Source organism: Ailuropoda melanoleuca, chromosome 8 (genome assembly GCF_002007445.2).
Source record: "Ailuropoda melanoleuca isolate Jingjing chromosome 8, ASM200744v2, whole genome shotgun sequence".
NCBI classification, from domain to species: Eukaryota; Metazoa; Chordata; class Mammalia; order Carnivora; family Ursidae; genus Ailuropoda; species Ailuropoda melanoleuca.
The window spans coordinates 34,879,369-34,904,174 of NC_048225.1; the positions used below are offsets into that span (position 1 = coordinate 34,879,369).

The window sequence follows — 24,806 nt, forward strand, 5'->3', positions numbered from 1 at the left end:
AAACTAGCAGCTGGATTTTTTTTTTTTTTAATTTGAACAACAGTTTCACCTAAAATGGACGACCATGTCCAGTCATAGCCTTCCAACATTCAGGCCTTCTAAATTTGACCTGTTCCCCCAGCTGAGTTGTTTCCAGTAGCTTGCCAATCCACTACTGACTGCTAGGAGTCCAATTTTACATCCACATTATTATTACTGTTGTGGCTGTTAGCCTTTCTCTGCTGAAGGAGCTGTAATGGGCAATTCAAGTGTGTTTTTACAGGACTCAGAAAGTTGAGTTACCATAGCCCAAATAAAATTTGCTAGGCCAAGTTCTGTTATATCTGACTGAGTGAATGGCTAATTTTTTCCATAACATTTTTCCATAATGTGGCTCTAACTGTAGTTTATTCAGAAACTTGTCTGTGATTTTTGGAGCACATCCAGTAGCTCATTTCCACCCAGAAGACCTCAAGGTGAAGAAGCTAATAGCTTTCTGTTCAAAGGTAGTAGAGACCAAACCCTATAGATATTATATTCAAAATGATTGCTATGATCAGGATAACTAAAGACTGTCATCAGCATTATTATAACTTCACCAGTAATACTTATTGGTGATATTATTTGCTGTATAAGCAAACAATATACTCTACCACATATATTATGAAGCAGATGAAATAAGAGTAAGAGTTTACATTACTAAATCACTTGCCATTTTTCCTTTGAAACATTTTTATAGGCATATAACCCGAAACAAACAAAACCCCTCCACATTCCATTCTGCTACCTCTCCATCTTCTTGCCCCCCTTTTCAGCAGTACTCAAACCCTGACCCCCACTTCTCTTCTCGTTTTATTTCAAGCCCATTCCAATCAGGTTTTTGTCTCTAGATTTCCAATGTAACAGCACTTGTCAAAGCCAGCAGTGCTGTCCGGCTGTCCATTCCCGTTGTCAGTCCTCAGCTGTCATCTTCCGTGACTTATCAGCAACACTGAAGCTCTGGATCCCTCTCTTCTTGACACCCTTCCCTCATTGGCTTTCAGAGCACCACTCTCTCATGGGCCCAGGGCTCTTCTGCTGGTTTCCCCCTCATCTACTGGTTCTAAACAATGGGGTGTCCTGAGGTCAGTCTTTGGACCTCTGTTCTTCATCTATACCCACTCCCTGGGTGATAACATGCAAATTCATGGCTTGAAATATCTTCTCTAGGCTGACAACCTGCAGATGTATATTTTCAGCGTGGATCTCTCTCCTGAACACCAGGCTCATATATCAAGTTGCCTACCTGACGGTTATACTTGGTTGTGTGAAGCATCTCAACCTTGACAGATGCCAAGTTAAATTCTTTCCTTCCAACCCCCTCTCTCTCCCCCTCAAAACCAAAAACAAATCAAAACTATGTTTCATGGTCTTCCCCATTTCAGAAAATGATCATGCTGTACCTACCTCCCTTTGCTCAGACCAAAAATCTCCTAGTTGCCCTTGATCCCTTTCTTTCTCTGTCCACATCCAGTTCACTGATGAACTTCATTGGCTCTGACTCTCAGTCTGTCTGACACGCAGCCACTCCCCGTGGCCACCACTCTGGTCCAAACCGCTCACTCCCCTGAGTTATTCCCACTGCCTTACTGGTCTTCCTTTCCCATACAAACATAACTGATAGAATGATCTTTAAAACATAAATCAGATCATGTCACTTCTCTGCTCAAAATCTCCCACTGTCTTTCCATATCGCTCAAAGTAAAAGTTAAAATTCTGACAATTGCATACAAGGCTCTCCAGAATCACCCACCCTGCCACAACCACCCCCACTCTTCCCTTCTCGGCAGCAGCCACATCAGTCTGCTGGCCATGCTTCAGACATGTCAAACATGCTCCCACTTCAAGACTTCAGGAATTCCTCCAGCTCTCCCTTCACTCCAGATGTCAAATGTCATCTTATCCCAGAGGTCTTCTCTGATCACCTGACCGCCTCCGACCCATACCTTCAGCATAACCTATGCCCCAGTCCTGCTTTTCTCTTGCTTCATTACACTCATCATTATGTGATATATTCTTTATTCATCTGTTTATTATTTGTCTTTCTACACTGAAATGTCTGCTTCATGAGGACCAGGGCTCTGTTTCATTTACTGCTACAACCCCAATATATGGCACAGTAGGAGCTCAGAATATTTTTTGAAAGGAAAAAAGGAACAAAGGAAGGAGGAAGGGAGGAAGGAAAGAAAGAAAGAAGAAAAATCCATTCTCATATTCTCCTAATCTCAAAGTATGGTTCCGTTTTTAAGATTTTATTAATTTTTCAGATCAGTGGTTATATAAACCAAGGCACACCTGTCCATTAACTGGATGTCAATTTACCATTTACTAACAGAGGGATATTGTGCAATTTAGTTGACTTCTCTAAAAGCCTCATTTTCCTCATCTATGAATTGGGGAAGGGAGCAGAATAGTAAAATATACCTCAAAAGACTTGTGAAGATTAAGCAGGGTAATGGCTTTCGATGGCTTGGTAATGTGCCTGAATCTTAGCATGCCCTCAGTACATGTTGATTATTATTACTATCCTTATTGTCATTACTGGTTACTTCTTATATGTTTCATCTTACTGAATTATTTTTAAAATTACTACAGCTTGGGGTGCCTGGTGGCTCAGTTGGTGCAGCGTCTGTCTTCCACTCAGGTCATGATCCTGGTTCTTGGGATCCAGCTGCCTCAGGCTCCCTACTCAGTGGGGTGTCTGTTTCTCCCTCTCCCTCTGCCCTTCCCTCTCCCCCTCCTTCCACTCGCTCTCTCTCTCATTCAAATAAATAAAATCTTTGTAAAAAATTACCACAGCTTAGTATTGTTTTCAGAAATTGTATATTTTATATAGTTTCCATGCATCACAAGAAAGGACAACTGGAAATATTTTGACTGGTTGTTTCCCATCCCACCTCACCTCTGCCCACTTTTTTTTTTTTTTTTTTTAGCTATTTAAAGAACTCTTTTCCCTAGAATGTTTGGCTCTGTTCTTCCGGCTCTGTGTTCTAATCTGAAAACATTCTCAGCATACTAACAGTGTATAGTGGATCTACCCTTTTTTTCTGTTCCTAAAGCCCATAATTCCATGCAAATGCACCGTGAAGGGCATTCTGGACATCTGTATCTGAATGGACAAAAGGAGGCTTCTACTTTTTTCCACAATCTCTTGTAAAATATTATTATAGTTACTACATCTCCACAATTAGTGCTCCTCCTAGAATCTGAGTATCTCCGTTGGATAGGATGGTGCTCCCTTCAAGCCTGGGGAGGGAGAGGTTCAACACATCAGCAGGAGCCAGGTGTAAAAGGCTTGGCAGAGAAGCATCATGTCTATCAAGGGTCCTGAATCTGGTGTGGGTGGAAATGTGATCATCTGATCACCAGGCAGCTTCCTGCCCCTGGGAAGAACAGGGTGGTCCCAATGGCTCTGATCTCCAGTGCCCATCGTCTAGCCTTCTTCTCCCTTCTCCTTCACTCTCTCGCTCTCTGCCCGCTCCCAACAGGAACTACACTCCCATTCTAGTAGGCAGTGTCTGTTCTCATACCTCCTCAGACAAAAGCTCCAGATTCAGGTAATAAGTTGAAGTACAGCATTTCATGGAATGACACTAAGTCTGTCTATACAGACAGAGAGATGCAATCTGAAGTACTGACAAGAGCTGACCATTGAGGGGTGCCTGGGTGGCTCAGTCGGTTAAGTGTCTGTCTTCCGCTCAGGTCCTGATCTCAGGGTCCTGGGATGGAGCCCCACATCGGGCTCCCTGCTCACCGGGGAGTCTGCTTCTTCCTCTTCCTCTGCCCTTCCCCCCAGTTTGTGCTGTCTCTCTTTCTGAAATAAATAAATAAAAATCTTAAAAAAAAAAAAAAAGAACTGACCACTGGGGCCAATCGATTTAAGTAAAATTAACTGTTGAGCAAAGGAACCTTAGAATCAATCTGACGATGTACTTAAAGTCAGCCCCAAATGCTGTGTACGTGCTCCCTAGGGACTGCCCACCTTCACCTGCTTTGTTAAGGCTCTGGAAGCCACAAATGTCGTCTCTGTGTAGACCTCTCCTGAAAGTATGTTCTTCTTTTTAAACTGTAATGACAGGAGAAGTTAAATAATAATTATAATAGATGCCAGTATTAACTGAGCCTTGTTAGTATGCAGCACTTCATATGCATTATCTCCTGTAATCCCTACATTCACGATTTCCATTTCACTAATGAGAAAAACAGAGATCTTAAGACTTGAGTAACTTGTCCAGGTTTTAAACTGAGTTCTAAGTACAAAATCTACCTTCTTAACAGCTATGCCATAATGCCTGCAGGAAATTAACTTCTCTTTCAGTTCACTTCGGTTTATGTCTTCTCTGTAGTATCAGGGTATCTTCGACGCATTTTGACGTGCAAGGGTCTTAGCTAATATGCCTCCATGAAATTGGCTTTACTTTTTTTTTTCTTTTTTGCCTTCTTAACACTTTTATGTTATTATTCTTTTCTCTTCCACATTTATTGGATTGGTTCGGTAGAAAATATGTCTGCCACTTCATGCTTTTATTTTAGCCAAGTGGAGTACTGCGTTTACAAAATGCTTTTTTACATATAAGATCTAATATACGAAACTGGGAATTAAGCATCATACTATTTTTGCAGATGAGGACACTGGAGTTCAGAAAAATGAAGCGACTTAATGTCATACTACTCCACCATCAAATGCAGGCCCTTTATCTCCAAATTGTATACTCGTTGCACTGGACTACATCACTTCCTGTTCCCATATTATGTGCCAATAGTATGTGCTTACCTCTGCTTTATAGCAAGGACTCTGACTGAGTTAGTTTTGTTTTATTTATTATACTAATATTACAGCAGGGCTCTGAAGTCAGGCTGCCTGAATTAGAATTTTGGCTCCATTGCTTACTATCTCAATGAATTATTTAACATCTCTAAATATCAGTTGTCTCATCTGTAAAATGGGAATAATGGAGTGCCTGGGTGGCTCAGTCAGTTAAACATCTACCTCGGGCTCAGGTCATGATCTCGGGGTCCTGGGATTGAGCCCCACATCAGGGTCCCTGCTCAATGGGGAGTCTACTTCTCCCACTCCTTCTACCCTCCCCCTCCCACTCCCAGCTTGTGCTCTCTTGCTCAGGCTTTCTCTCTCTCCCAATCTCTCTCTCTCTCAAATAAATAAATAAAATACTTTTAAAAATAGGAATACTAAGAGGGCTCTCATAAAAGTTTGTTGTAGCTATGAAAAGTGATAGGACATAAAGTGTCCAATACAGTGACTAATGCATAGTGAGTTCCCAATACATGATACCTATTATTGTTATTTATGGATAATGACTCAAATAAACATATATGGGAATTTCTTTGAAATTTACATACCGTGTGATTTAGAAATTGCTCTAATGTTCCATGCCAGCCACACACAGTTTTAGAGTCCCTTAATTTATAATTGATTTAGGTATTTGCCCTAATATCTTGACATAAGCCCCCAAAGGTTACAGGCTTAGCTTCTAATTGGAGTAAGATTGAGGATGAGCAGACCAGTTAAAGCCAACTCTCGTGTTTTAAAAGTGATTTTTGTGAGGTGAAGACAATTTACCCCAACTCCAGGGAAATACAGAACCAGTTACAGTAGATTACTATAAGTTGAATTGAGTTAAAGCGATCAATTGGTTGGTTTATAAGAATGTCATGTAAGACCATCTCAACTCCATCTTGGCTTTCCTCCTGTAGTCCGTCATTGCTTTCCTTCACAGTTCAGAGTTCACTGTTGTTAGTTTTAAATGTTGATCCCAGGAGGCTACAGTTAAAGGATGTTCATTTTCTGAATGGGGCTTTCTAACAGGCTGCTTTGATCTTAACATGAGTCAACAACCATTATGTCATCCCTGTCACATACATTTGGCTGAAGAGCTTAGCTACCAATAATAAGGTGGTCTTTTTGTTTGTGGAATGTCATTGTCATTTTCCCTTCCTTAGTGATCTAATTCAGTTTAAAAACATTACAACTGTACACTAAAATGCTACGTACACTGGGAGAATTGCATATGTCCTATTTGTGATTGGATTTCATGCTTTAGTTTTTATATTGTAGACATACTAGTTAAAATCTACTTGAGTAACTGGAGACCTGCCATTAGTTACTTCTAATTGATGTGGAAAGAGAAATTGATAGGCATAAAGAATCCTTAGGATTATCCCATTTTGGCTTTTGTTGTTGTTGTTGTTAGAAGTGATATTTGTTGTTGAAAAATAATATATCTGTTCTTAACATAACTGACTTCCCTTGGTAAGTTTGTTGATGTTATTTTCATGAACCCTTGCCCCTCACCTCCTAGAAACCTGTGTTTCATGGCTACTCTTTCCTCTTCACCTGACCTCCTAGTTCATAGGTAACATAGTGTTATTTGTAGTGTTATTTACATGTTAAAAGAGAAAAAAACAGAACCTCCAAGTCAGCCTATTAAGATGGATTCATATACCATTGCATAACCAGCTAAGAGAGATAAGTAGTACCTAGTCAACGAATTAAAAACATACAACAAAAGAGAGCATGGAATGAAATGATGGCGATGTCAGTTAACATTACAAATCGGTTGCTTCATGAAACAGAATTATTTGAAAGAGGATTTCTGAAAATATTTTTATTGTGTTTTAAAGCATGGTGCTTTGTCAGCATAGAAGCTATTTTTATGTAGAAACAGTAGTAAAGGTGTCTTATGTACACGGCACAACTAAATTATATCGTCTTGTGTTGCTTAAGGAAACAAACAGATTTCAAAGGTTTATTCTAGAAAACAGTGTTTAATCAATTTCTTATACGGTCTTTGAACATAATCTAGTAAGCAGATGTGGAGTTAACGGCTTATTATGTTCTCACTCGCTATATCCATTCAGAGTCTGCCAGGCTCAGAATAAAAGTCAAGACATGTGCACATAGAAACTCTGTAGATGTTTGTAGCATTTGAAATTAAAATAGTGAGAAGGCTGCCTGGGTGTCCCTTCAGACATGGCACAGTGGAGCACAGGGACAGGAAATATGCCAGACTGCCTCTGCAGGAGGCTGCCGAGAACACGTGCATCAAGGAACAAGGAACTGCTTAATGATTAATCACTGTCAACCTTTGTTCTCGTTAAAGACTTGATTGTTGGACAAGGCTTGTAATGAGGGACTGTTTTGGTGTCTGTTGCTATGAGATGGTGTTCACTGATCCTCAGTTGATGTAAGCCGCTGTTCCCGGTTTGCCCAAGTCGAACGCACTTGAACGAAAATGCTCTAACAGTGCCTGCTAGTGGTGCTTGAAGAAGAGGCCTGGACAGTCTGTTTCCCGAACTTACTCCAGCCCCAGAATAGAGGGCAGATATCCAAGAGTTTGGCTCGGTTGACTTCTGGCATATGAGATTTTAGCAAAACAGTTTTGACAAAGTTTAACAATAAAAGAAATAGAAGTAGATTTTATGGTAGTGATGGTAGAAAGACCCTCCCCCAGCCACGCACACGCACATACACAGGGACCCCTTTTCTTTTTGACAAACACAGATATTTGGAAATCAAAATTTAAAGTCGTGTTACCATTTCTTATGCCTTCTATAAATAAAACATTGAATCGTGCCTTGCAAACCAAATCCTTAACCACCAAATCATGTGAGGCTGAAGTGTGTGTTGGCATTTTTCTAAAGGCTAAGAAAAAAAAATCCCACTTATTCTGTCATTGACTAGCTGGCTTATGGACTTTTGCATAACCATTTTTTGAATCTTTATTTTACTGCTATAAAAAGATCAATGGAAGAAAAATACTATTTTTAAACGTAAAAAATGATTCTTCTGGGTAGATGTGACCTTAAAAAACTCTAAAATTCTTATAAACCTCTCTGCATCATTATCATGAAATTACTTCTAAAATATATCCTTCTGTGGAAGGACTAAAAGATACGGAATAACTAAAAGATTTCTCTCTAACAAGTAAAGCCTGTTATGGTTTTTTGATGTCTGCATGAAGCGACTTTTCTCCTGATTTACATTTTATATAATAACTATTTGGCTCAAAATATTACAGGTCCTTATTCTTCCTTCCTTTTGTTCTTTTTCCTCCTAACTCATCCATGGTATAATCTGCGGATAACTGAATGTTCTGCAGATACCAGAAACGATCTCACGTAACCCAGGGAGCTGCCCCTCCAGAGTGTCCCCTGCATACAAAGGTAGACAGAGGCCTGGGAAAGCCCTTTCAGTCTGCCCCTGTGTCTCTCAGTAGATTTGCTCTAAATCCTCCCAAACAGGAAAACCAGTTTTTATTTACATCTCTAAACAGAAATCCAGTTTGCTTGGCAAAACAGTCACAGTATATAACCTATAAACCCCAATTTCATAGTCTCACCTATGCGTTTATATACGTATCCACATGTGATTAAAGATACGGAATGGAAATGTTCTCTGACAGCAGGATTTATCTGCTGAGGTTAGAATGAGGAAATATCCTAAATTAAGACAGAAATCAGGAGGTTTATAATGATACTGGTAATTATAACTGGCTTGGTCATTTAAGACATATTAACAGTGTGCAGTAAGTAGATCATCCCCAGTGCTGCAAATTGTTCCCGATTCAGTTCATGGAACTGCAGCCCTCTAAGGAATATCCTTTAATAAGCCACGCTTTATAAATCCTGGTAGGCCTCACTGTTTTTTTATCCTTGACCGTAGATATGATTGTTTTTTTATCCTTGACCATAGATAGAAACATTAAGGAATACTCGACCATGTTGTGCTGGAGAGCCTTGAACAGACGTCCTTGGACAATATTTCTAGTGGCTAGCCTAAAATCCTGGCAGGAAGAACACATCGAAATAAATAACTTTCTATACAACGATGTGAATTATTATTTGCATTTAAATAGAAACACTGCAGCCTTCCTTTACTATAATAGATGCTTACAGTTAAATTACCACACTTTTCATGGCTTCCCTAAGAAGCGAAGGGATCATACATCAATGTCCCTGTTTTCTTCTACCCTCTAAAGACCAGTGTAGTAGAAGGTACCCAAGTTAGTTTCACTGATGTTAACTTGACTAAAAGTTATTCGCCACATACCAGTAGATTCTCCTCCATCTTTGAAAGTGATCAATATGGTCAAATTACTAAAATAGCTATATTATCCAAATGTATTGCTTTTCCTCCTAAAAACAGTGATCATCTCACTTGCTTTTATAAACAAATGCCAGATAAGACCCAAAGATTGATATCTTCTTGGTATGGAAAGCTATATAGCAGGGTATATGAATGAGTGGTGTATTACCTAGGAGAAAACCATGAACCCAGCTGCAAAAAAAAAAAAAAAAATCAGATAGAATAAAAAAAATACGTGTGAGAAAAAATATTCAGATTTAATTGAGAAGTAAAGGGGAAGTTGTAGCACTAAGGTATAGAAGAACTGCTGTACATGAGGATGGCGATCTTCAGCATTGAGTGGGCTCTTTATTTCTTTCAAAGGAACTGAATTGCCCTTCCTTTATATGGTCTCTATAGCCGGTCAGTTGTGCATTAACATGACATCCACCAATGTTATTTTGTTTCTAAAGAGCTCAAAATACTTCAGCTTAATTAACCCTCAAAATATTGATTAATTTAATCACATTTCTAAAATGGAATACTAGGGCGCCTGGATGGCTCAGTCGGTTCAGCATCTGTCTTCGGCTCAGGTCATGATCCCAGGGGCCTGGGATCAAGCCCAGTGTCAGGCTCCCTGCTCAGCAGGGAGCCTGCTTCTTCTCCCTCTCCCTTTGCTCTTCCCCCTGCTTGTATTCTCTTACTCTCTCTTAAATTAAAAGGAAAAAAAAAAAAAGACCTGGCAAGGATTAAATAAATATGGTGAACTTCAACTAAAAATCTATCAGGTAAATCAGGTCCTTAGGGGAGATAATGAAGCTGTGTCTTACCAAAAACAACTGCTTGATTCAGTTAATTTGTTTAGTTAAGTAACATTTTCAAGCCAATTATTTGGTCATATTGGAGGCAAAGAAGATAGTTGGCTGATTTTAAGTCTCTACCATATCCAGTATTGTGACATTTCACATACTTGGCCCACATTCTGTTAAGTTTGTGGACAGACTAGAAATTTTAAAAAATTATTTTTGTGGGCTTCTTTTCTTATGCGGATGGCTAGATAACAATATTTTTAAATTATAAAGGGAATCCAATTGGCTCAAATTTAGTCACAGTTTTGATTTAAATACTCAGATATGCTCAGATATATACTAAATGAACTGCTATTTGGATGCAGCTGGCAGCTGAAGAGCTGTTGCAGTCCCAGATGTATATCCTTTTAAAAAGTACCACATGGATCTGGAAAACACAAAACAGTGTAAACACTGGTAACTGTACAATAGATCAGTCTCCCCTCATGCATTCTCCTGATCAGCCGTTAGGAACATAAGCCACAAATGTTTACCCAATTGAAAAATCACTGGACAGTTGTTTTCAAATTAAGGATCTGTTTCCAGTTACAAGTAACAGAATCCAATACAATCAACCTACCCAGATTGCTGAGAAAAAAAAAAAAAGTTTAAAAGTTCACAGAACTCTGTATGTGTTAAATTTAAGTTCAAGGTTTTAATTAGAAACAAAAAGACTTGTACGGTATCTTGAATTGACAATAGTAACTATTCCTAGGTGAGGCATTTTGTATGATATTTGATACTGATACTTGTTATTTCACTGAAAACTTTTGATATATATGTTACTTTCTTAGTAACACCTAAATAATTGCAAATCATATTATAGATTAAGTTTATCTGATTTTCAAGTAGTTACATATTATTTATTTAACAACAAATATATTCCAAGTATCTATTTTATGTCAGGCTTATGTGTGCTAATAGAAATGCATAGATGAATTAAAAAATCCATGTTCTTGAAGTAATAATATTGTAGTAAGAGAAAACATACATGTAAATAAATAACTGATATATTCTATAACAAAGATAAATACAAGATGTGATTAGAACTCAAGCAATAGCAGTCACCTATGTTGGACAGTGCCAAGATAGATGTCTTATTCTGAATTCTCTATTCAGATGAATTGATGGGTTCAGCTTGTAAACCCAAAGTTATACTAGAAATCCTTATAAATGAAATAATGTCATAAAAAGTGGTTGATGTCTAAAAATGGTTTAGTAGTCTCCACCATCTTGTAATCCAAACAGACACAGAGAAGCTAAAATACTGCGTGTCTCTGTGTGTTTGTGTGTGTGTGTGTGTGTGTTTAAGACATCCCCAATCTTATTACTCAACAGAATTAATAAAAATTTTAGGTACCTTCTTTATAGAGTTATAACCATAAAGTAACAGCAGATCTGGTAGTAGTTGTACAGCTGATTTGATCAATGTAGACAGATAATCAAACCAAAGAAAGTTGACCTTCCTCATTCTTTTCCACGGTGGACTTTTCATTTGAGGTTATCATTTTTCTAAAACATTATTTTGGTACTCTGCAGATCAAAATGTGTTTGTATAGTTTGCATAAATAAGATTTGGTAAATAACCTGATTTTCTGGGAATTGATCCAAGTGAAACCTCTAATCTTTTGAAGTTCATCCCTTAGTGATTCTTAGGGAGAACTGAGCTTTTTTGAAGTCCCACTGAAGTATTTAGTGGCTTGCTTTACTAATCCAAGGGAGACTTCAGGGCTACATTTAACAGAGAACAGATGGCTCCTTTTTAAATGTCCTTTGTGGTCATTATACATTCAAAAATAGCTAATCATGTTACATTAGAGTAGATGGACACATTTGAAGATATTGGCCACAGTCACTATGTTGTGTCAGCACATCCAGATTTCTATGTTTATTAGATAACCTGAAATCATCAAGGTATTCTGTCATTTCTCTTAAGAGGAGGTGTGCCAGAATATGTGGGCAACTTTGTAGGTTAATATATTTTGTATGTTTTAGCGCAGAATGGATATTCAAAGCATGAAAATTACCTCTAGCAAAATGTTTTGTAGATTTTTTTTTCAGAATCAGAGGAAAAAACAGACTTTTTACAGAATTAGTTCAGAAAAGTCCAATGTTATTGGCAAAGCTATATACTTCTATGTTGTGCCTTCCACATTGAAGTATATGAACAGATCCAGAATTAAGGTTGAATTTTCTCGACATTCCCATCCCCAAGCCTCATGTTTTGTTTACTTCAATCACTTCAGAAGAAAAACCAGTGTGATATCCTACTCCTCACCCTCAACCAGATCAATCCAGTATTTGTACATTATAGTGGCAAAGCCACTGCATGTCATACTGTTAAGTTGCGTTGTAGACTCAATGAAAAAGAGAAATTGAATTATTTCATGACAGTGGTATTTATTGTTAGCTTGACTCAATAAAAATGGAATTTCAACAATTCTAGCACTAGAATGGAATTTAGAGATTATAATCTAACTTCCATTATTTTAACACTGAAGAAAATAAGGCCTAGAGAGGTTAAAAGACTACAAAATTAGCAAGGTTCACAGGTCACATGAACCAGATTCCTACAAGAATCAATGAAATAACGTCAGTGTGTATAAGTAAGAAGAGTAAGGAAAAAAATTGTCAAAGAAAACCACAGTTTAAAATAATGCTCACTTTTCTTGCATTCTTCCTATGAGCTAAAGACTGCCACATATTTTACCTACTTAATCTTATTTAAGCTATATAGGAATCGTATGAGGAAGGCAGTATTATTTGCCCCTTAACAGAGTAGAAACTGAGACTTAGAGACTATCATAACTTGCCCAAGAACAATTAGTAAGTCATGGAGGAAATATTCAAACCTAGGCATTTTGACTACAAAGATTACATGTATCACCATTATATAGTATTTTGTCATGGGATAGCACAGGAGATATGTGAGAATTTTCTTAGATTTCTCACTTCTCTATCTTAAAGAGATAAGAAGCTAAAAGTATCTATGAAATTTTCATTAAAGTGAAATTCTAGCGTCAAAATTCTGTATTATTTTTTTTATTATTATTTCCAATGGGAAAATCTTACATTCCTTCCCAAGTGTTAGAAGCCACCTAGGGAAATCAATTCGTAAAAATTCCAGATTTGTTTTGTGTATAATTTGGACATCATTTTGATTTAAGAACCAGCCCTTTAAACAGTATTTCCTTCCTTCTGAACTGTGGTATCACTTACCCTTTCTTCCTTCTCTGTTGCTACTTGTTTACTGGATTGCCTTCACTCTCAATGAGAATAGAAAATGTTGATATTTATCTCATCCAAAACCATAACACCTTCCAAACACTTCTGGAGGAAAAGCACAATTTAGGGTAGAAAACCGGTTCCTAACGTATGTCCCTTTGAAATGAGTGTTTTCGTACAGAGGAGTTATAAGCCTAATGTAGTTACACATTATACCAAAGGGAGAAGAGGAAGGGATTAATATCAACATGAGTTATAGCATAGGCTCAACAAAAGATAAAATTACCCTTAAACACTATTCCCTAATCTTGTTTTAATTGGTGGAGGCAATAGTGAAATGCTTAGCTATTGTGAAGCTCAAATGACTGAGCACATCTCTGGATAATTATTGCTTGTTGGTTTATTGCTGGTATTATTATAAACAGCATGCTGTGCTCACTATCTGATGATGAGAAATTACATTTGTTTAGTCCAGTACCTTAATGAGTGTGTTTGATATTCAGTAAATATCAGACTTACTTAAGAGGAGATACTGACATTTATTTCAAGTCTATTGCATACCAAATACTACTATACTAAGCACTTCACTTCCTTTATGCCATTTGTTGAGGTAATATTGAGGAAAATATTACTACCCCCATACAAGTTAGAAAAAAAGCAGAGTTGGGATTTGATCCCAGTTCTGCCTGATCTCAGAATCCACTTTTCACTATTCCTGGCTACCCACTCAAATTGCTTTTAGAACAGAAGGATATTTTTAAAATATTTTGCCAATTACCTTATTCTATTAAGACTTTAAGGTTCTTTGCATTTTAAAGGCATATTTTTTTAAAAAAGACAAATTTCTTAACCTATCTCCTCATCTTAAAATGGGAATCACAATTAAAACAGAATTATTGAGGAGATTGAATGATACAATAAATATCAAGCCCTCAACACAGGGCCTCGTACATAGCTTTCAAAAAATGATAACTATTGGTAGAAATTGTACGCCAGTGGTGTGCCTTCTTCTTGCCTTCCAACATATCTACTACCCACCACCACCACCACCATCGTCATCATCACCATGTTCTCCATTATTGCTCACCACTAGCCCTTTTCCTTTCTAAAACATCCTTTATGCTCTGGGCCGTTCTAAAGTGGTACACTCAGAAAAGCAACACTGGATTTAACAGTGTTGCTCAACCTTTGCCTCTGTCCTGCATTAGCTTTCCAGTTGCCTTTGAAAAGAGCTAGCATTTTTGTCCCATGTGACAGCAGAAAGCTCTGACCCCATTTTCTACTTCACATGTCTTCTTCGTTTATCTATGTATTTCTTTATACAAAACACACACACGTATGGAGGGTCTGCTGTATACTGGGAAAAACACGATGAACATCCCAGCCTTCCAAGCACTTCTAATGGGAGGTAGATATAAGCAAACAATAGTTGTGATACAGAGTAAAAAATGGTCCCTAATGAGCCAGTACCAGCTATTACAGAAGCACAGAAGAGGGGCACTGAACAGTGCTAGGAGGCCAGAAAAGACTTCCTAAAAACATGGCATCTGAACTGAACCTAGACAGAATGAGTGATGCCTTGGTAGAGAGGAGCAGGGGAAGAGGGCTTCAGGCAGAGATGTTGTGAGCAAATGCAAAAATGCGGAGAGGAGGAGCTCTGTGAGTCTGAGGAATTGCAAATAGGTTAATTTCACTCTAGGACAGAGTGAAGAAAGCATGTCGTTGAGAGATGAAACTGGAGAAGAATGCAGAGGCCAGGTCATGGAGGGTCTTCTCTGCCATTTTTGGGAACTAGGACTTGATTCTGAAGGCTGAGAGGAGCCCTGGATAGTTTTAAGCTGGGAGTGCAGTGTAGAGGACGTATCCGAGTGGAAAATCATTTCATTACTTTCATAAACACTAACCTTTGAGGGGCAGGAGGTGGAGTTCTCAACCTGAGGTCAATGGATGGTCTGTGGATGTTTAGAAAACGTGTAAACTCTCTGGAAATGTAGACAAAATCGTTAGTTGTATGTGTACTTGGGGGGAAGGGAGGAGAGGCAGAATCCATAGCTTTGTGAAACCCTCAAAAGACTGTGTTATTCAAAGAAAAGTTGGAAACCACTGCTCTAGGGACAGAAAGCTAAAAGCTAACTTACAGAGCAGAAATTTCAGGTCTGCCACAAAGAGCCCTTCTAAAGTTTGAGAGTTTCTCTTTTAAGAAAAATTTCTCATTCCTTCCCCTGAGTTACCAAACTCTTCCCACTCCACCCTGACCCACTGACGTTTTGTTCCTGGCCACTCTCCCACCTAAATGCTGCTTCCTTGCTCATGGAACTGGTCTTCTGTGCCAACCCATAATAAGTGTCCACCCCAGAGGCTAAGAATAGATGCAGTGTCCTGGTGACTTGAAAATTAGGTAACATCTGAAGGATGAACTCTACAGTGACCACAAAATTCATTCTCATCATTTGAAACAAACAGATCGTAAACATATGATCAGGGTTTCCCTGTAGGGTAAAGGAGAAGGTTCTGAGCAAGCAAAGAAAAATGCCCTATTAAATGGAAGGAAAAAGCAGCTACCATTCATAATTGCAAAAGACAAAGAAAAATACTAATCCAAATACAATCTTCTGTGTTTGCATGTTCCACCTTTCCACATTTTCCCTGCCCCACCCCTCACCCCCACAAGCCAGATCGATCAGACAAGCTACAGTTCTCTTACGCAGATAGATTTTGTTCCATTGGTCTCTCCTTAATACGTTTTCCAGGATTTGGATGTGTGTTCTTCATCTTTTAGTTAGTCTGTGACCTCGTGCAAGTCATTTTGTTAACCTTTCTGGGCAGTGTCTTCGTCTGGAAGATGACACTGGATGCTTTTTCAGTCGCCACAGTTGGTAATGGTGGCTGGAGTGGAGGGCGATTGTAAACAGACCTTGTGATAGCTATTTCTCATTCCCAACTTGCCAGTCCCTTTCAAGATTGCTGGCTACTTTCTTGAAGGCATTTTATCAATTTCATATAAGCATCCCTTGGCCAGTACAGCCAAATAGAGCAAGGGTCAGGAAACTTTTTCCATGAGGGCCGGATAATACATATTTTAGGCATTGTGGGCCATAAGGACTCTGCCACAGCTCTTCAGGTCTGTGAAGAAGGCAGCTCTGTCGTGTGAAGGCAGCCCCAGACCACACAGAAAAGCATGTGCGTGGCTATGTTCCAATAGAACTGTGTTTACTAGGAAAGGTGGCAATCTGAGTTGACCGGTCATGCCACAGTTTGCTGACCCTTGAAATGGAAGATGGGCAGCCTGAAGACAGGAGTGTCTCATCCCTTCAGTCTTTCAGTTTGAAAGTTGTTTCCCGGACAATTTCCTGATAATTGTTTTGCTGTCATTATTGTCATCGTCATTGTCGCTGTGAAAGACAAGAACTGTTCGATTATTTTAGCCCCACACCGCCACCTCACTATCTGTGCTCCAAATAAATAACTTAGTGGGGCTGCCAGCTTGCAGGGAATCTGAAACAGTTCAGACAACTTGTTTCTCAGGCATAGAGATAAATAAATGGCTTCATAAGTAGACAGTTGAGAAGATGAATAGCCTGGAGGAACAGTTGAGCAGTTAGTTCATTGAGACAGGGAAAAAGAGGGAAAGAGAGAAGGGGGGGGGAAGAAAGATTGATTGAATAGCAAACCAGTTTATGAGATCTACTGTACAAACTTGCCCAGCTGGGTACTTTATCTTGAATTTGTTTTGCAAATTGCAGATGCCTAGCCCTGGAAGCCAAGAAAAAGAAAGGGCAGTCATCCCACGCCAAAATACTCTCATGGATCCCAAGTAACTTACATTACTTCATTTTTGTGGGGAAAAAATCATTATATACCCCTTCCAAAATAAGAAAAACAGAGAGCCATTTTACCCAGATACCCAGAAGAAGACAAATATTTTTTAGAGTGTTTTTTTTTTTTTTAATATGAAGAGAACAATACCTGCCTGGTAACTTTGCTTGCTTTGTGAAACGAACTATGTCACACTGTTCAGTCCACAGAACTGTTTTAACAGCAAAAATGGCTGAGTTCAATGAGTCTTAATATTTTAACATACTTCAGTGAAACCGGGGATATTTTTGTTTGCTGCTTGAGGACAGGTCTAATTGGACCCTTGTCTACCTTTTGCTGAAATCAATCCTGCTTGACAGAGCCTTTGCATTCCATTAAATGAAAGAAAGTGGTAATCACAGCATTTTTATTAGTTAACATCTTTTTAAAAGATCTCTCACATATTAAGCATGAATTACAAAGACATTTTATCAAAGTAAGACCCGTGGCCAGGCATGTCCTCGGATTGTGGTTCTAAGAGTTACCAATTTTTTTTTTTCCATACGGTTCTTTAAATTTTGATCCCTGAAATTTTAAAGAAAAGGTCTTGGTGAATGAGCTGCTAGGACTAGAATAGTGGAATTTATTTCTAATTGTAAAATTTGGACATTTTTTCAAAAGGACTTCAACCTGGCTTTGAGAGAAATAGAGTTAATAACAGGAAGAACAAGTCATTTGTTCCCAAAAGAAAAGGGTGCCCATTTACAAATTTCATGTGTCTCCTTAATTTTCTACCAGGTCTTCTAGACACATGGTTTGCCTCCTTGCTGAGTTAGTGCTTCCCATAGTAATCTGTGGACAAGATACTAAGTCAACAAAGTAACAGATTTGGGAAAGCATTCTTTTACCATGTTTTCCAAACATTAAACATGCTTCTAGCTTCCTGTGAATGTAAACCCACCTCATACTGCCACTTAACTTGGAATTATGTTTGCCTTGGCAAACAGGTTTGGTCACCACACACCTGATTTACCAGTGGTTTTCTAACATCCTTGAGACCATTCTGGAAGAGAAATTTTCCCTCAGCAGTCCAGCTGGAAAACTTGAAAGTACAGACAAGCTGCAAGGTTTCTCAATAGGCTGCCTGAACTCTGATCCCCAAGGCCTAGAAGAATGCATAGTAGATGCTCAAAAAATACTTGTTGAATAAATGAATCAGGTAGAGTGAAGATAATAATTCTAAAGACATAGCTTACTTATTGGCAGAACTTTATTAGAAGAACACAGATATGCTTTTATTGGCCTGGCAGTCCTGTGCTGGATTAAAAGTAGGATCAAAATGGGCAGAAGATATGAACAGACACTTTTCCAATGAAGACATACAAATGGCTAACAGACACATGAAAAAATGTTCAAAATCATTAGCCATCAGGGAAATTCAAATCAAAACCACACTGAGATACCACCTTACGCCAGTTAGAATGGCAAAGATAGACAAGGCAAGAAACAACAATTGTTGGAGAGGATGTGGAGAAAGGGGATCCCTCCTACATTGTTGGTGGGAATGCAAGTTGGTACAGCCACTCTGGAAAACAGTGTGGAGGTCCCTTAAAAAGTTAAAAATTGAACTACCCTATGACCCAGCCATTGCACTACTGGGTGTTTACCCCAAAGATACAGACGTAGTAAAGAGAAGGGCCATATGCACCCCAATGTTCATAGCTGCATTGTCCACAATAGCCAAATCATGGAAGGAGCCGAGATGCCCTTCAACAGATGACTGGATTAAGAAGCTGTGGTCCATATATACAATGGAATATTACTCAGCTATCAGAAAGAACGAATTCTCAACATTTGCTGCAACATGGACGGCACTGGAGGAGATAATGCTAAGTGAAATAAGTCAAGCAGAGAAAGACAATTATCATATGATTTCTCTCATCTATGGAACATAAGAACTAGGAGGATCGGTAGGGGAAGAAAGGGATAAAGAAAGGGGGGGTAATCAGAAGGGGGAATGAAACATGAGAGACTATGGACTATGAGAAACAAACTGAAGACTTCAGAGGGGAGGGGGTGGGGGAATGGGATAGACTGGTGATGGGTAGTAAGGAGGGCACGTATTGCATGGTGCCACTGGGTGTTATACGCAACTAATGAAGCATCAAACCTTACATCGGAATCTGGGGATGTACTGTATGGTGATTAACATAATATAATAAAATAAAATTTAAAAAAAAAGAATCTTTTTTCTTTTCAATTTAATTTTTTTAATTATAATAATATTTTTATTATATTATGTTAGTCATCACACAGTACTTTTTTTAACTGTGTCTCAGCGCTGGTGTACTACTCTAACTCAGTGGCTTAACTAATATTATAATAGACTTTAAACTCTTAAATACACACACACACACACACACATGTGAAAAACCGTAAGTGGGTATTAAATGTAAATGTACAGGAGGATAGGATTAGAAGCCTATTTTGTAGATTAGCTTCAAATCCTGTGATTTTACTGGTGGAAAGAGAAAATACATACACACACTCATAAAATGAAAGATCATTCAGGTTCATGATTTGAACCAATCATATGGCTATTATTAGCTGCCAAATCAGACTTCAAGTCCAGTTTCTCTAGAAAACTGGGTTTTCTGTCATAAAAGACTGCATCAGTGGAAATGACCTAGATCATTCACAATCACTCACACTCACACACACACACTCTTTCATCTATAGGCTGAGGATGTGCCATTTTTACCAGGGTCTTCACAAGCTTTAAGGAGACCATGAGCGTTGAAATAGAACCAGATTGATTTGTGTTAGGCCAAGTTCTACACGGGCTGAACGGAAGGCAAAGAGTGAGGCTGAATATGGAAATCAAAGCCAACGCAGCAGAGCATATTTCTCTTTCAAAATATTTTATGTACTAAAGTTTGCACAACATCTTGGCAATGACAGCAAGCCTGTGTAAGGAGGTGTTTCGTGTTTCATAGCTAACATAAGGGCAAAAAAATGTAGCAGCAGCCAAATATTACTTCAATCATGAAATGAAAGAATGTGTACGGTAGAGTACATGGTGAGGCCCATGGGCCAGAAGCTACAAGGCTTAAAAATTTTGTACAAAATTCCAAAAGAGAGCTTATCTCTTATTTTTATATCCTTTGGTATTGTGAAGGAATGAAACTAAATTTAGCACCGTCCATCTGTTTGATTAGAGAGAGAAAGAGACGTAGTTACATTTTCTTGGTATGCAGATCTTTTCTAAATCTTAGAGGAAGCTAGTTTTCCAGATTTCCCTGGAAATTATTTTGAAGTTCACCAATTTTGCCAACACTAAGAATTCTGCCCACCTCTTTCTCTTCATTTTTCCCCTTTCTAAGTAATTTTTTAATCTCTAGAAAATAGAAAACTGCCTAGCATATTGTATATATTCAGTAAAATCTATCAAAATTCATGAATGGTTGGATGGACGGATGCATAGGTGACTAGATTAGGCGTTAGACGATCTGGATTTTAATCTTAAAGCACCAGTAGATAGCATACCATTTAATGGAAAATGTTGTGCATTTCTTTTTCCTGCAGTAAATTTGAGTGAGGATGTACATAGGGTATGTGATGTGTGCATCGTAGATTCCCAGATAAACTATAAGCCAGAGATCTTAACCTCAAATGCCTACATAAGCCAGGTAAGTAATAGAAATGAGGGAAATGGGCAGATATAATAAAATAAGAAATAGTGGGGACTGTGGCTCACTGGAAGGCACAACTTGTATTTAAAATATGATGGGAGCATGGGGTGTGCTCAGAGCAGGGAGCCTGAAGAAATGGCTTGTCTGTTTATAACACACCCAACAGGAATCTGGGTTTGATGTGAAAAAGGGCACAAAACGTGTGGCCTTCCTACGAACAGACACCCTACACATGTCCCACCCCGCACCTCCACATGGCTTCTGGATAGGACCAGCAGCCAAAGGCTTTGTAGGGCTCAATCCTGGAGGCAGAAACCCTGGGAATGAGTGTGGGTGTGAGGCATGGGCTGGAGGGTCAGGACAGCCCCCCACAAGAACTGAGATGCCGCCTTGGGCTGGGGAAGGGCCGCCTGGGAGCCACTGGTACAACAGGTCTGCCTGGCTGGACGCAAACATTTATCATCCTCTCACACTGATGTACCAGGAGTACGAGAAGTACTCAATAGCAGCCCACCCAAGTATGAATTTCTCTGGGGCTTGAGAGCCCTCCACAAGACCAGCGAGATGAGTGTGCTGAGATTCATCACCCAGCATCAGAACTGAGAAGGGAAGGGAACGCTCATTTCTTGGAGGCTGTGGATGATGCATTCAAGACGATGGAGGTGGACATGGCTGAGGAACATGCCAGGGCCCAGATGAGGGCCCAGATGAACATGGAGATTTTAGCATTCGCTGGGCCGGGATTCCCTTGGCCTTCTGGACCAGGTACCATCCGTACATTCTGTATGGTGACCATGCCAACAGAACCGCTGGGAGAGCTGGCATCAGCCTTGGCTCCAGTGGTGGGGCCAGCACCACATTCTAGATGGGCCCAGCACCAGCTCCACTGTCCAGACAAGAAATGCCGCCAGAATGAGTGTCGACTTCTCCCAGATCTGACAACGCTGATGACATGCAGCAGTTGCTCACCAAACCAGAGTGCCTCCTCAGTTTCCTTCTTAACACAGCACTCTGGGCACCTTCGACCTGCCCATCCAAGATGGTACACGAGAGGAAGCTGTCTTTGCCCTTCCTGCTTTCATTGTGTGCTTTTGTCGTGTTTTCATGTTTTTGGTATCAGTATTACAGTAAAGTTGCAGAATTAAGAAAACAAAAAACAAAAATAAAATATGATGGGAGCTAAACACACTGCATATGCAATCCAAATACACTTACAGCATAAGCTTCTTCACAGACATAATTGTTTCTAAAACATCTCTGCCATATGCAAAATAATAAGGAAAGAAGACAAATATTAATTGCTAAAATGTAATCGAGTACCTACAAAGTGCCTAGAACTGTTCTAAATTTCATCTGGTTTAGTTTTAGATCATTAATATAATTACTTCAGTTTTACAAATGAAGAAGTTAAGGCACAATACTTAGTAAGTGTATATTGGCTGCTCTATTAATACATAATTGGATATTAAGAAATAAAAACCAGCACAGAACAAAACAATGTATCAGGGCCCTGAGCCAAACCCCTAACCTGGAAGAAGGAAGCCCCCTCCAAAAGATCTTCCATCAGAGAATGGCTCTTAGCTCCTCTTCCGATTTCCAAGTAGGAGGATGTAGTCATTCCCCGAGTCCATCAGTAGCTCAGTCTCTGCAATGCAATGGAGACCTCTGCATTTCTGATGAGTCGACACAGAACAGCTCTGTGCCATCTGCAAGTCCTGCTTCATACTAAAGAAGCAAAACAGACTCCTGCTCCTGTGTGTGGAAATACGCGAACAATTATGAGCAGCTCTCTCTTATTGAGTGCAAACTCTGTGCTTCATATTATTGGCATTGTATCATTTCCTCTCATTCTCACAGAGACCCCATGAAGTCAGTACTGTTATTGTGCCCATTTTACAGATAAGGATGTTAAGGCTTATGGAGGTAAATTAACTTCTCCCAGATCACGCAGCCAATAAGTGCCAGACCTGGGATAGGAATTCCGACAGGCTCATCTACAGAGCTCATGATCTTGTGCACTGTGTGACCGTGCAAAGAAGACTGAGAAGAAAAATGCATTGAATTTTTGTGTATGTTTGTCAGCTGGCTTCTTAAAACATGAAATCCTCTTTTCACACACAGTCTTGCACTAAACTTCAAATTATTATATCTCAGATGGTTTCTATTCTGCTTGAGGGTGGAGAGTGAAGGGCCACTATATTCTCTCTCACCTTGATTTCTTCTAGCATCACTTCTGGTCATCTTTACTCTTGTCTGACCCCTCCCTCCACGTTTCTCCCTGTTATGGGCTCTGCTTCCCTCTCGTTTGTGTGGGTGGACCAAAGATTCCACGCTCAGTCCTCCGGGTACTTCCTTCTCTACCTGCCCCCCAAGAGCGCTCAAGGCACAGATCATCCACTGCCATTGTGTTAATGACCTTCACGTACTTGTCTCCAGGCCCACATCCCTCATGGTTGTAGGACATGTGGGGTGAACCTTTTCCACCAAGAACCAAGACGGATTTAACTTGGAGAGAACTGACTGGGCATTGTGTGCAGAGGTGTCGGAGGCTGGTTATTTAAAGCTGCACGGAGGATGTGTCTGCTCGGAGATGGCTCCTGGTATTTTTAGTGAAGTGGTGAGGAGGACCGCCCCCCTCCCAGACCCCACAGCCTGCCCTTCTCACCACCACACTCCCCTCCACGTGCCTGATTGAGGGTGCTCACCCCTGTAGAGGGTGCTCAATCACCATTTGCTCCATGGGCAGGTGGGTCTGCGCAATTTAGAAGCACAAGCACCTTCTTCCTCAACACGTCTCCCCTTAGCTGAGAAACAACAGGTACAGTGGTTGAGAAAGAATTCTGAAGTCAGACAGACCTGGCCTCAAATCTTCCTCAACTACTTGTGTGATCTCTGAGCTCAGGTTTCTCATCTGCAAAATTGGGACGATAGTACTAGTTCTTGCTCATTGTTTCGTTGGGAGGATTAAATGTCATCAATCACTTAATACATTGAGAACAGTGCCTGGCCTGTAGTAAGGCTGTGTGCCTGGTCATCTTTAGGATTATTTGCATCCCTTTGCTTTTGGTAGTTGGTGAGCTCTGTAGCCCTAGGAATTACTAAAGCAAGGCCATATTTCCTATTTCTCCGGGCTGTGGACTGGTGGCTTTTTTTTTTTTTTTTTTTTTTTTGCGAAGTAGATAACTAGAGAAAAAGGAGGAGATAAAAGGGAGGAGACTTTCCACAAATGGAGTATATATGACTGCTCATCAGTCATCATGAGAGTTGCTTTATCTTTTTAATCTCTTGTAACTTCACACAGTCCAGATGGGGAATGAAGTTGGATTTTTTGCTCCCATAATCCAGTGTTTCTCAAAGAGCATACCCTGAACCGATGAGTATTAGAATTTCCTGACCAGGGACCCAGTCTAGAGCCTCAGAATTTCTGGAGCAAGGCCAGAGCATCTGTATCCCCAATGAATATCATCAAAGTGTGAGGACTTTTGACTTAGTACTTGTATCATATCTAAGACTTGATTCTGTATTTTCTTGTGTTTTTACATGTAAGCATGCCATTTCTTCCTTAATTAGATACATTCTTCAAGGTGGGAAGAGTTCTTGTAACCCCAACAGTGTACACGCTTGAACACAGCATCGGGAATTCATGAAAACACTGGGTTAATTTTAGCTTTCTGTCCTGCAGGGGCAATGCCTTAATATTGGTAGAGACTTTGAGTTAGAATGGCAATTCACCAATAGCCAATATTAACACTATAAACATTGAGTTTCTAATTTTTTTTTTTTTAGATTTTATTTATTTATTCGACAGAGATAGAGACAGCCAGAGAGAGAGGGAACAAGCAGGGGGAGTGGGATAGGAAGAAGCAGGCTCATAGCAGAAGAGCCTGATGTGGGGCTCGATCCCATAATGCCGGGATCACGCCCTGAGCCGAAGGCAGATGCTTAACCGCTGTGCCACCCAGGCGCCCCTAAACATTGAGTTTCTAATCAATACTTTCTCATTGTCAGTTGGGTGTTCTTTTATTGATTGATACACTCAAATTCCTGACTTCCCTGACCAGGGAGCAAAATTGACAAGTCTCTGAAAAGTAAAGTCCCTTCCAGGTTTCAGAGGGTTTGTAAAACAGAAACTCACAGGTCTTC

At 39.6% G+C, this 24,806-nt stretch overlaps 1 protein-coding gene and 1 non-coding gene across 4 annotated transcripts in view; both read left to right on the forward strand.

Moving 5' to 3' along the window:
* Positions 1–24,806, forward strand: part of MAML2 (mastermind like transcriptional coactivator 2) — a 335,688-nt gene that overhangs the window by 297,737 nt on the left and 13,145 nt on the right. The gene's annotated exons all lie outside the window — the stretch shown is intronic.
* Positions 20,768–20,897, forward strand: LOC117803637. Its single transcript, XR_004627579.1, has one exon. It is a non-coding gene; the product is annotated as a small nucleolar RNA SNORA11 (small nucleolar RNA).